Below are 13,037 nucleotides of genomic sequence, written 5' to 3'. Positions count from 1 at the left end.
ACGAAACAAGGAAAGAAATAACTACGTTTTTGCGAGTTTGAAAGAGGAGGTAGCAAGAGGAAGAGGGAAATTAAAAAAGGGAGAGGAGTACAAATAAACATTTGAAAGAAAGAGTAAAACTGTTAATGTGTGGATTTTAGGAGCTGGAAAGATGGAAAGAGAAACGTGGGGGAGAAAGAAAACATTGAGAGTAAACAGTGTAAAGGAAAGAACAGAGTAAGATAGGTGAAACAGACCCTCCCAAATAAAGATGCCCGCTAAGAATAGATATAATTGACTCCCTCAGGTCCTCAAACAGAAGTCAGAGTGTGGAACAGCAAGGAACAATGCAGAACAGCAGGAGGTACATTAGCAGAGTTGTATGTGAACCCCAATACAGCAATTTTGGAGCACTTCATATCAGGATTAGGGGTATAGACAGAGCTGTGTCCCAGCCCAGTGCTGGATTAACAGAAAGGCAGCAGGTGAGGAATGAGAAACAGAGCACAATTTAATTCCTGTTATTGGAATTATGGAGCTCTGCAGGTTAAGGTTGAGGTGCACTGACAAAGTTGTGTCTGGGCTGCAGTATTGGAATAGTAATGGGCACACATGGTCAGAAGTGAGGTATGTTAATGGAGCTATGTGTGGAACTTATTATTGGCGTGCCAGTGTTGCCAAGTGTTAGCTTGGAGGTGCCCTGGTGAAGCTGAGAGTGGGGCCCAGTGTAGGAGTGGTATTGCCTCTGAACCACAGAAGCAAGGAGTCCTGAAGGGTGTGTGCCTGAGCCTTAGGACTGAGAAGAAATGCACACTGAATGCTAGAATTGATTGATTCTGGCTGAGCTGTAGTGCTTCCCATCAACAGTGGTGTTCGATGTTAGACTTGAGGTGCACTTGCTGAGCTATGGTTTGCTCTCTTGGTTCCAGTAGTGGCTTGACTGCGGGACTGAATATTAGAACTGAGCTGCTGTTATGGAACTGTATGTGAGTGGGGTCCCACTATAGGAAAGGAAGTGACCTCGCCGGGGTAGAATTGAGGTGTACTAATGGAGCTGTGCCCGAGGTCCGAGTACTGGAACGGCTGAGTGTATTGACTGTAAGAACTGAGGTGCTCTGGCAGACAGCACGTGTGGGGTTCTGGCACCAGCACGGCTGAGGGCTTGGAGTGTTTGAACTTAGGTGCACTGATGGGGCTGTGCGAAAGGTGGACCCAGGACTGGAGCAGCAGAGTGTACTGACTGCAAGAACTGAGGTGCTCTGGCAGACAGCGTGTGTGGGGTTCCTGGCAACACTGACAGCTTGGTGTGTGTGAATTGCGGTGCACTGATGGAGCTGCGCATGAGGTGGTCCCAGTACTGGGGCAGTAGAGTATACTGACTGCAAGAACTGAGGTGCTCTGGCAGACAGCATGTGTGGAGTTCCTGGCACTGGAATGGCTGAGGGTTGGAGTGTTCGAACTGAGGTGCACTGATGGAGCTGTGTTCACAGTGGTCCCAGTACTGGAGCAGCAGAGTGTACTGACAGCAAGAACTGAGGTACTGTGGCAGACATCATGTGTTGGCTTCCTGGCACTGACACAGCTGAGGACTTGGAGTGTGTGAACTGAGGTGCACTGATGGAGCTGTGCCCAAGGTCCCAGTACTGGAGCAGCAGAGTGTACTGACTGCAAGAACTGAGGTGCTCTGCCAGACAGCATGTTTGGAGTTCCTGGCACTGGAACGGCTGAGTGCTTGGAGTGTGCGAACTGAGGTGCACTGATGGAGCTGTGCTCGCGGTGGTCCCAGTACTGGAGCAGCTGAGTGTACTGACAGCAAGAACTGAGGTGCTGTGGCAGACATCATGTGTGGTGTTCTTGGCACTGGCCCTGGCACTGCTAAGGGCTTGGAGTGTGTGAACTGAGGTGCACTGATGGAGCTGTGAGTGGGATCCCAGTAAGGAGCAGAAGTGGGCACTGTCACTAAGGATTGCAGAGCCCTGGTACAGCTGGGTGCCTAGGCTATAAGCAATTACAAGTGATCTTCCACTTTTGTTCTCAGCATACAGGCAGGCACACTTGGAAATGAAAATCCAAGCCAAGGAAGGGCGGGAGCCAGGCAGCTGAGAAAGGGTACAGAGAGCCCACAAAGACCAAATGTGACCAAGATAGCCTGATTTATAGCCTTGTTTACAGCTAAGCTCAGAGGAATAATGCTCTCCAATGAAAGGGAAGCTTCCCTGGACAGGAGCAGGAAACAAAGAAAATAAAAAGGTCCTCTTCAGACCAGATAACCAGGACAAAGCGTAATTATACAGTAGCTGGTCCCTGCTCCCACACAGAAGAAGGAGGGACAAAGAGGCATGACTGAATACTAGCACGCAAGGATTTTTAAATGACACTAAAAATAACAAATGAAATAGCGGGAAGCCTACAGAAGTATACTTAAAAGTATACAAGAGGTAGTACGCTTACACTCAACTTAAAAACCATCCAAAAAAATATTGTCTACCAGCCATGTACTTTGTAAATACAAAAGCTGAGCTAGCTTACTACAGCTATACCAGTCCTTTTAGGAAAACATAATTACCAAACCTCTGATTTTCCATAACAGTGCTGTAACTTCAAAAGTACCACGTAGATTGGCAGTTAGATTATCTGTAGCCAAACACTGTTGAGAGGTGTTACACGTCATTGACCTGGAGGATATTTCCTCCTACTCCTATTTTCCTATCTAGAGTGAAGAGTCAATCTATTTCTTCCAGGCACTCAAGGGAGGCAAACTGGTTGTTGATGGCCACTCTGTAGCTTTCATCTTGATGCAGCTCATGGCCCTTTCCTTAAGCTTAGGGTGTGTATTATGCAGTAAAAATTGTTCAGGTTTATAAAAAATCCCTAGCAGTTCGACTTCAACATTGCCCCCATGCAGACGCCACCATATTGTATTTTTTTTAGAGTCAATATGATATATTTAACTAATTTAGGGTTTTGAAAATTCAAACAACACAATCCCCTCATTAGATTTCCTGGTATTACTTGCCCACTGAACTTTCCTCATAGCCATAATTTCATTAGGCACTTGTTTCACATTGCAAATCCTTTGTGATAACCAGTGGACTACTTTATTTTTGAGCTCCTAGCAGGACTCCTTTAATGTGGGGTTCAAGACGGGCCCCCCCTTCGAAATCAGCACATATGACGTGGTTTCAGGTGAGAGATGCACAGTATCTTGTGGGGAGGTGGCTATAATACATGAACACATCACACTGTGTATTAATGACCCTTCCCCGTAGCTTGCTTCCTTGCAATACATCATTCTGAGAAGGAGCTTGACCCATCATTTTCCTGGAGGTCTTTCCGCCTGAAGGGTAGTGATGGTCAGCCTGAGAGGTCAATTTTTTTGCACAGTGTGGTTCCTCTCTGGTCACTCAGTTTTATCAGCTAGGGAAGTTGAACGTGTCTCAATAATTATGCTCCTGTTAGAAGTATGTGGGCTCTGCATGTTGCCTGTACTGGTGCTATTGATGAGTTTGTTTAGAAGCTCCAGCACATTTGCTGCAGCTGCTTCAAGCAGTGCAAGTTTACTGTTTACCCCCACCACAATGTACTTCACATTATTCTCCAAATCACTCATCTGAGAGTCCAGACTTTATATTTTAAAGTTAATTTAAATACAGGAGAAAAAGGGAAAGGCTATGCCAGTGCATTAGTCATTAGAATACAAAGTAAGATCAAAGGTGCAGACTAAAAGTCCTATTCACAGAGGCATTTTGGAGCACGTAAAGAAGTACTCCTGTAGTATTGTATTATGTACTGTTACATGTTTTTGCCAATTGACTTAAAATCATCTAAAATGGGAATAAAGTGAGTATATTCATATACAGTTAGTACATTTAGAAAGGACTGTTCCCTCTTTGCATTTTGCTAATTTGGAGATGGGAGCTTCAGGGCCAAGTCACAGAGGAATAGACAAACACATAAAAGAGTACTCATGTTATACTGCTACTTCTCATGCTCATAAATGCCTTTGTGAAAGTGACCCATTGAGTCAACAGTAGACCTGGGTGAAGCTCACATAGTCGTGCTATGTTGAACACAGCAGAGTGGTCCTTCCTTCCTTCCTTCCTTCCTTCCTTCCTTCCTTCCTTCCTTCCTTCCTTCCTTCCTTCCTTCCTTCCTTCCTTCCTTCCTTCCTTTCTTCCTTCCTTCCTTCCTTCCTTTTCTTTACCCCACCCAGCACCATGGCAGAGCAGGGTGACCAGGGGAGTGGCTTCGCCAGGCCCCCGAACAGGTAGCCTCAGCACTCACCTACCTTGCAGATGGCAGTGCCACCAAGGGATGCAACGCCTGGCAATCTTTTCTGAGGTGGAGGTGGCAGCGCTTGTTTTTTTCATGCAGTACCACCTCCCCTCCGTGCTGGCAGCAGGGGGCAGGCCTGGCAGTGGATTCTCCCTGCAGGAGTACTAGCAGTGTTTTGGGAGTTTGTGCAGGTGTGTGCGGCACATCAGCCAAGTCCAGAGTACCACCCAGCAGCTGACACACCGCAGGGCAGATATCCTAGAGCGGGAGCAGGACCTGCTCGACCTTCTAGGCATTGAGATTACAGGGCTCAGGGAGTATTAATCATTTGTCGTGTTTTTGTTCTACAATTCTAACGTTTTTCCAAATAGCATGCTGCTCACACTCAGAATTTACATTAAGAATATTATGTGATCCAGTATGAGCTAGGCAGGTGCTCAATGCTACCTAATCACACTTGTTGGCACTCACTTTGACTGATTATTTAAGAAGCAATTGCAGACTCCTCTGTCCTTCTGTCACCATAGTGAATTAGTGACATCAGTTAGTTTGCATTCTCTGTGACCTTCTTTATGTAACTCATACAGTACCAAGCACATTCACAGTGGGGGTGTAGTACTAGTATGCATCTATGCATTGAAAAAAAGGGAGGCTGAGGTGGTCCATCAAGGGATTTGAGAAATTAGATTATAATCAAAGATCATTCATTACAATGCATTAGTTCCAAATATAGTTTTTGTTAAGGAAATTTGGGTATAGGGATTTTAGGATTAGTAGGGCCAACTCAAAGATAGTCGATACTAGCACCATAGGCGATCTGATTTAGATAAGTACAGTGTTACTCCGTTTGCCTGTTATAATAATTTTGTGAAGATTAACTATACCGCAAATCTATTTTTTAACTTCTTTATTTCTTACATCAGCATCCACGTGCAAGAAGGGGGCAGCACAGAGACAAGTCTGGGAATGGCTGGGGAGGAGGCACTGACCACTAGCTCCACTGCTGAGGGCTTTACTCATCCCAGTAAGCCCTATCATTTCTTATTACAATTTCTCTAACTTTTATCTGTGCCCACTATTATATACTACCTTTAATTTTGTCTTGTGCATTTTTTATACTGTCTCCTTTTTTCCAATTCATTATCCAATTTCTGTATAACTCCAGTTACCCCTGTATCATCTTTTCTTTTCCTTATTTCATGTTTTTTGTTTGGTAGCTGGCTTTTTCCAGTCTGTACCTATCTCTAGATTTCTTCTGCTTTGCTGGTAATCTTTCCCTCTCCCCTATATATCTTGTGGTATTGTAAGACTAACAAAAGGTTTTTAGTTCTTTACTATCTACTGTGAAGACTGCAGGCCCACGTAAGCTAGTATTATAAATAATATTCACCATGTATGTTTGTTGAGAATGCGTTCATTTTCTTGCTCATGCTCTAACAGTTAACAAGAGAGTGGCCATGGTCATGGACCACCCCCAACTTCCAATGTTGTGCCTTGTAATTCATTTATACAGTATTACAGCAGTTCCTATGACAGTGCAGCATAGCTGGAAAGTATTAGGTCTCATTGCATTTGCCAACCAACATCACATGTCTTTCATTGACCATTATTATTCCACCTCTTCATTGTGCTTTAATGATTCAGAGGCATCATCATCATAGAATATAGCTCTGCCCCTCCATTATGAAAAATTTTTGGCTGACTTGACTACCTGACTTTTCTAATACTGCGAACCAGCAAAATGCACAGAGTGATATTTTTGATAGAAGATGTAGGAGGCTGATTCTCTATATACAGTAGTGTACAAAAATGACATGCACTGTGCAGAGAGTCCAAGCAACCTCACCTTGGTATCTAGGGGTGAAAAGCAGACCACCTAATGCTCTGTTTTGTGGTAGTCTGGGCGAGCAGTTAGGCTTACCTTGGAGATGTGCTAAGCATTTGTTGCACTCACGGTATCAATAAATGTGGACACACACTCCCAAAAACAAATCAAAGACCAATTAACAAGAATACCTAAGATTTTTATACATTTTTTAAGACTAAGATTATCACAATTGGGTCAGTACTTTTTTTAATTAAGATTTTTCAAAGTATAGAAAGTATAGTCATTTTGTGCATAATTACACCCCATAGGAATGAATGGGAAAAACTTTAAAAATGCATATAAAATTAGGCAATGCTCTAACAAGTGTCACCTTCTATTTTTTGGTTGAGGTCATTGAGATGTCCTGTGGGCCAGCTGGAGAAGTTCAGGAGGTTCTCAGTTCAAGCAGGAACAGCGGCTGAAAGTCTTGGAGCTGGTGCAGAACAAAGAAGGGGACCACTTGGAAATGCACTGCACGGATTGACTTAAAGGTAAGCCAGTCGGTCCCTTTGGAGTGTATAGGTTAGTAGGGGTTAGGGACCCCTAGAGCACAGCTGGTTTTCCAATGCAGGGGCCAGGGAGGCTGGGTGAGGTGCAGATAGGTCGGCCAAGGGTGCAGGTCAGGTTGAGGGTAGATTTTAGGTCAGGAGGGCCACTCTTGGGTGTCCTAGTGTCCCTTGACTGATGCTTACTTGCAGTGAGACTAAGCTTGGCACACTGGTAGGATATGTCCCTTTGGTATGTTGGGATTATTTTGGTCAGGCTGCTGTGTCCAGTTCAATGGTCAGCAACCGGTCGGTGAACTGGACTTCATTGGTTTCTTGCTTACAGTGTGCATATAGTGATGCTTTCACTTAGAGGGAGGTTCTTGGCAATTTGCAGAAGGGTGGAGTTCCTCTTGGGTTTCTTAGAGTCCTTCCATTGTCACACGGAGGTGATTGTCGAGTCCTGGGTGCAGCAGGCAGGGTTTGGTGCCTTTTTCTTCTTGCAGCAGGACTACTGTTCTCGTGTCTCAGGTCTTCTTTGTAGCTAGTCTTCTTGTGCCCATCAAATCTGATCTGTAGGTCTAGGGATGCCCACTAAATACTGCATCTAGTGGAAGAAAGGGGAGTACCTGGTAGTGGCCAGTGGGCCACCTACCTTAGGGTGGCTACGCCCATTATGGAACCAGTTTCTGTAGGAAAGGGTCACATCTCTAACACTGATTGGCTATTTTCCAACCATTCAAGTTGGAGGAAAATGAAATGGAGTGGTCACCTTGCCTGCCACACCTAGGGGATGGTGCATACTGTGGATGGCCACGCCTCCCATTCTGCTTAAGTTTTCCAGTGGGATTTCTCACTTAAAGTAGGGGTAAAACTTTTGGGCAGCTTCTAGCAGCACAGTCAGAGGTCAGATTTCAAAGGCGATAAACCCTTTGAAGCTGACCGCTGGTGCAAGGTGCCTGCCCGGGGAAGGAGGTGTAACACCTCCACCCAGGAAAGGCTTTGTGTTCTGGCTATTCAGAGCAGAGACTGTCACCCTAGGAGTCCAGACTTTTGTTTGGTGATGGCAGGATGGCAGAAACCAGTCAGCAACCATGCAAGGACTGTTAGGGTTTGCAAAGGGAACCTCTAACATTTTATAATAAATCCAAAATGGGAATCAATGTGGGTATATTATTCTGAGTTTTGTGATACCTAACAACCTAGTATTATAGAGAGAGGCCATCATGTAGCTGGGGAACTCGTAATGACCTGTGTCCAGCACATGCATTTGTTATGGCTTCCCTGTACACTTACCATGTCTTAAGGTTTTGAAAAATACACAGTAGGAGCATATTTGTTCACACACACATATGCCCTCATATGCATTATAGTGCACCCTACCTTAGGGCTGTGAGGCCTGCCAAAGGGATGACTTACCTACAGTGCGTGAAGTGTTAGGGGAAATGGCACTGTCAAGTTTGCAGCCTTTAAATACACCTTGTCATGCACTTGCAAAGGCAGTCTGCATGAAGCTGGTGTGGGGCCTCTCAGAATGGCACAATTGGTGCTGCAGTTCTGGCGGGCACTCTTCAGAATCCATGCCCTAGGTACCAGGGGTACTATTTAACAGGGACTTACAAAGGTGGCTGAAGTGCCAATACAGTTTTGGAGAAAGAGATCTGACCCTGGGAACCTGTTTAACAGGGACCCAGGGCACTTACAGTTCGAAACCACATCATTTTCCTGGCAAAACATGGGGGCTACCATGTCAAAAGAGGCCCTTTCTCACAGAAGATACTCCAGTGCTAACCAAACTGTTAACCGAACTGTAGTCATGTATTGCAGTTGTATTTTTTTGATGAAAAAAATTTAGGGGAGTCATAGCTGGCCACTGCACATGGAGAGTCAGTTGGAGGCGGAGATCCAGCACCAGGATCAGGCAGTGGTAAGTCACATTGCTTGCTTATTGACAATTACTATTATGCTCACTAGCTACAAGGGCACCACTGTGACTCGTGATTGTGAACACCCCACTTTACCAGCTACATTTGGTGGTTGAGTTATGGTCTCTTCTATCTGCAACTCAGCAAAACTCACTTAATGTATGTTAAAAATGATGGCTTGATGAAAACGGGAAAGAACAGAAGGTTAAAAGAAAGGATGAGTGAAATAAGTGAAAGAAAAGGGTGTGTGGGTGGGCGAAAAGATGTGTGGATGAGTATTGGATAAATGGATGGATGGGTGAAAGAATGATTGAAAGAAAGGGTAGATACTTAAGGGATGGATAATGGATTGGACATTTTAATGAAAAAGTGGATGAGAAAAAGTAAAACATAAATCATGGTGGCTGTGGGTGAATATACTAGGAAGAATGAAAGGTTGATTGAATAATTGCTTGGATGAATAAACAAGTGAGTTCTTCTAGAGAGGGGCATGCATGTCACCTACTTTACTTACTTTCTTTTATGGTTATCAAAACTGTGGTTCAGAGTGGGTGGTAATTTAATTTTTCTTCTAATCCCTTGACTCACTGTATTTGTTAAGTGAAGCTGATAAGTATCCCACCCGCCATCATTCATCAACCCCCCCCACTCTGCTCATGGTATTTCACCACCTATGACCGAAATTAAGTATGGTTCAATTTGTGACTACAGTGTTGGCTGTGAAATTTGCGTCTGCTTCCTTTAATGCAGCATTTACAAAGTTTTAAATGTATTTCAAACCAAACACACAAGGTGTGTTTTCCTTCGACCATTCAGTCATCTCTTAGTACTTAATTCCTTTCTTCTTTCTTAAGTTCTATTATCCCAGCCTACTAAAAAATAGAAAAATCAATTTTTGCCATGTGCCACATTTTTATGGCCATGTGAAGTGATTCCAAAATATGTTTCATGGTTTCCCATATGAGATTTCTTTTTAGGTCTGATCAGATTTTTCCCTGTAGTGCCGTGCATCATTTTCCCCACCATCTGCTTACAGAAGATAGGATAATAATATCTGCATTTTATATGTGACATGTGTGACGTAGTATCTTACACCAATGGGTTTCGATCTGCTTCTTTGGCTTCGGGATAAAAAGTGAAAGGCATTTGGAGAAGAGCAGGACAATCGGAATTAAAGATAGATAATTGTCAACTTCAGCTGCCCAGGCTGAAGCCAGCAGCAAAGTATCCAAAGCACTGGCTAGCATGCCTCCATTCATTTAGCACAACAACTTGTACTCCATAGTGCATAATGCTTTACTTATTAATGAGAGGTAATTTATTTTCATTTTTCCATTCAAAGTTTCCGTTTAATTACTAGATAACCCTTTAAAAGAAAAAAATCAAATTACTGGTTTTTTAATCTGGTGTTATATTTGTTCTGTCTTAATTCTTTCCCGCCAGATAGTCAGTGCTTTTTATGAGAGGCATGTGTGGGTAAAAAATAAAACTGTGACACTCCTAATCATAATCACATCAAATTCCAATGGGCCCAGGGGACAAGCAATGTACTGCTACTTTGCCACCCACAACTTCATTTTATACAAGGGTTTGCACAGAGCATTCTTTAAAATTTTATTTTTTCTTGTTGTTTTCCTCGATGTAGCTACTCCTGCTGGTCCACCAGAACCACCCACCAGGCAGAAGATAGTGGCCCGTCTGCAGCAGTAGAGGCTGGAGACCATCTAGTCAGAATACTGGCTGCTGGTGGCCCTGGAGGATGAAGAGGCAGAGGTAGCTGCCTCTGACCCGGGTCCTAGTTAAGTAAGCAAGGCCCAGCATCCAGCCTCCTGGCCAATACATTGACGCCGCCACCACCAGCTGTCAGGGGCAATGACTGCCACTGTTGCCACCTCCTCTGACCTTCAGAGGACATTGCTGTGACCCATCCTGCAGCGGCTGGACTGCCTGGAGAGGTGAGTGGAGAGTCATCTGGAGAGGATCGAGAAGAGCTGGACCAGCTCCAGACCCAAATTGACAATGCCCTCTTCTGAGTCCTTTTTCAATTTTTTGTTTTGGTAGGATGGACATGTTGTGGGTTTAGAGGGTGGGAAGGGAGTTGGGACCATGTGTTTCTGCACTTGGACTTTCATTGTGGACTTTTGTTTCTTTTATTGTGGACTTTTGGGAACGGGCTATTTATTTTGGGAGAGGGTGAGCCTTTTGTGGGTGGAAAGGGTGAGTTTTCTATTTGTAAAAAATAAAAGGGGCTAAGTTATTCTTCCTCATTTATGCCCCAAATGTGTGTTTTGGGGTTTTAGTTTGCACTGATGCCTTTTAGTATAGACTGTTTTTTAAATCTGCTAAGAAAAGTGTGTGTCATTTACTTATATCCTTGCTCTACTGCCTTCTGTAACTATAATGACTACTATGTGATGATTGCTATTGCCTATTTTGCCTACAAACACCTACATACACACAAACATCTTCTTCAGTAGAATTTAGTTACTAACTAAACAAGTTCAATTCAATCCACAGTGCTTCTCTTACCTGAATCAATGAAGTGAGGGCTGATACCTTAGTCTTCTTACTACAGGGGTTTCCTAAGGTGGTATCTTATCTTAAGGGAGTGGTAGTAGTAGTAGTATCAGGCTAGCGTACTAACAGGGAAGACAAAAGTGCCACTTCCACATATGTGAACTCCAACTGCAGAATTAATCAAATGGTAACCATCATTGTCAACTAGATTGAAAGAAAACAAAGAGTTAGTGGGTCGTATATTATATCATAACTTTAGGAAGACCGAGACCAGACTTCCACAATGACAGTATTTGATACACAAATAGGAAGACCTGATACGATAATAAAAACTAGAGATATCCACTTCTTCTGAGCAGTGGGAAGCTAGTATTTAATGAAAAAACTAAACTTAAGAAATGAAATCCTTGAGTCAAGAGAAGTGGGCTCAGAGTCAGGAGTAGTTGGACAAGGTGAAACATTTACAGAACACACAAAGCAAGACCTTAATGATGATGTTGATGGGGTCTGTGTGGAATATTGCTCTGGTAACAGGTCATGCAGTGAGTTGGTGTCACTTTCACCACATCCACCCCAGTAAGTGTGTGATCCATTTATAGTGTAAAATTAAGTCACACCTTATAAATCACACATCCCAGGGAAAGAGGGTTAGGGGCTCGATGAATGGATGGGAAAGGGGTTTTGGGGAAAAGTGTGTCAAAGAGAAACACTACACAAACGAAACCAGAACAATATGTATCAGTACACTGAGCAGCACACCATCATCAATCCGTTGTGGAAAGAAATGGTGAAGGGCTAAGTATGACACAATTCAGTTAAGTGCATTGCAATCAGTCCTTCTGCCCCAGAGAGACCCAATATAGTATATCTCTAAATGTTATGTCTTCTAGGTTTGAAAAATACAAATTATGGTGGATTGGAGTTAACCCACCCAATTCTAAAAATTGGGATTGTTAAAAATAAAATGACACTGTATTGCCAAATTGAGTGGTGCATCTCCATTCTTCTTGGAATGTCCATCACTCTTGGGTGCCCAACTGAACATGTTTGGTAGGTAAGCTGGAATGCTGAGCTTTCACCAAGTTTTGTTCATGCAGGAGAGGACTAGAAGTCTTGCATATTGAAAAACAGTAACTGTATTACAGAGTAAAGGAGAAGGACAAAAGGAAGCAAAGTAAGCTTCATGAGGAGTCAGGAGTTTACCAAGAAGACTAAGAGGCAGAGCAAGAGCGTAAAGAGGAGTTTCACATTTGAGCCGGCAATGTAGCAAACACACACTCAGCAGCATTTACCAAATCAAAACACCTCTCTCCAGTCCACAGAGCTGAGTGAGTACTAGGCCTCAGAGACTTCGCTATCATCATGGTTTCTCTTTGAAGTCGATAACTTTCTCCTTCTAGCTTTTAAGGCAGTTGAGTCCTTCCATCCTCCTCCTCCTGATTCTGAGTAACTCCGTCCCAGTCCCAGATCGAGTGAGGTAGACCTGTGTAGTGCACTGTTGTTGAAGAACAAATAGAGAAACAGAATTAGAGTATTTTGTGTGGATTTGTCTTTGGTAACTAAAGTGGCTAGCCTGGTCTCAGAGGAACCAGAAAAAAGGAGAGGACCCTGCAAGTAAATTTCACAAAGTTTGACAGGCAAATCACTTTTAGGACAAAATGATCACCCATCAGTCCGCAAACATTGCAAATGATTGCAATCAAGTTTACAAATTTGATTAACTCCCTCCCTCACTGTCAGACACCACATACATCATCAATCATCACTCACCATCACTCAATATATCACGACTCATTGGTGCAATAGTTAGTAGTTACCTCTTCTTATCCAAGCACAGTATCTCCTCTTTAATGGTAGCAACACATTGGATTTTGGAATTGGCACTGGCAGTCTTGTAATCAATGATCTTCTGGGGCATCCCTGCTATGTGATATAAAAAAGGATAGGTAATTGCATGTAAAGAAGGCAGGCATTGTCTCCAGGCATACA

This window comes from Pleurodeles waltl, chromosome 10 (assembly GCF_031143425.1).
Source record: "Pleurodeles waltl isolate 20211129_DDA chromosome 10, aPleWal1.hap1.20221129, whole genome shotgun sequence".
Lineage (NCBI taxonomy): Eukaryota > Metazoa > Chordata > Amphibia > Caudata > Salamandridae > Pleurodeles > Pleurodeles waltl.
Note: the sequence above shows the minus strand (reverse complement) of the source record.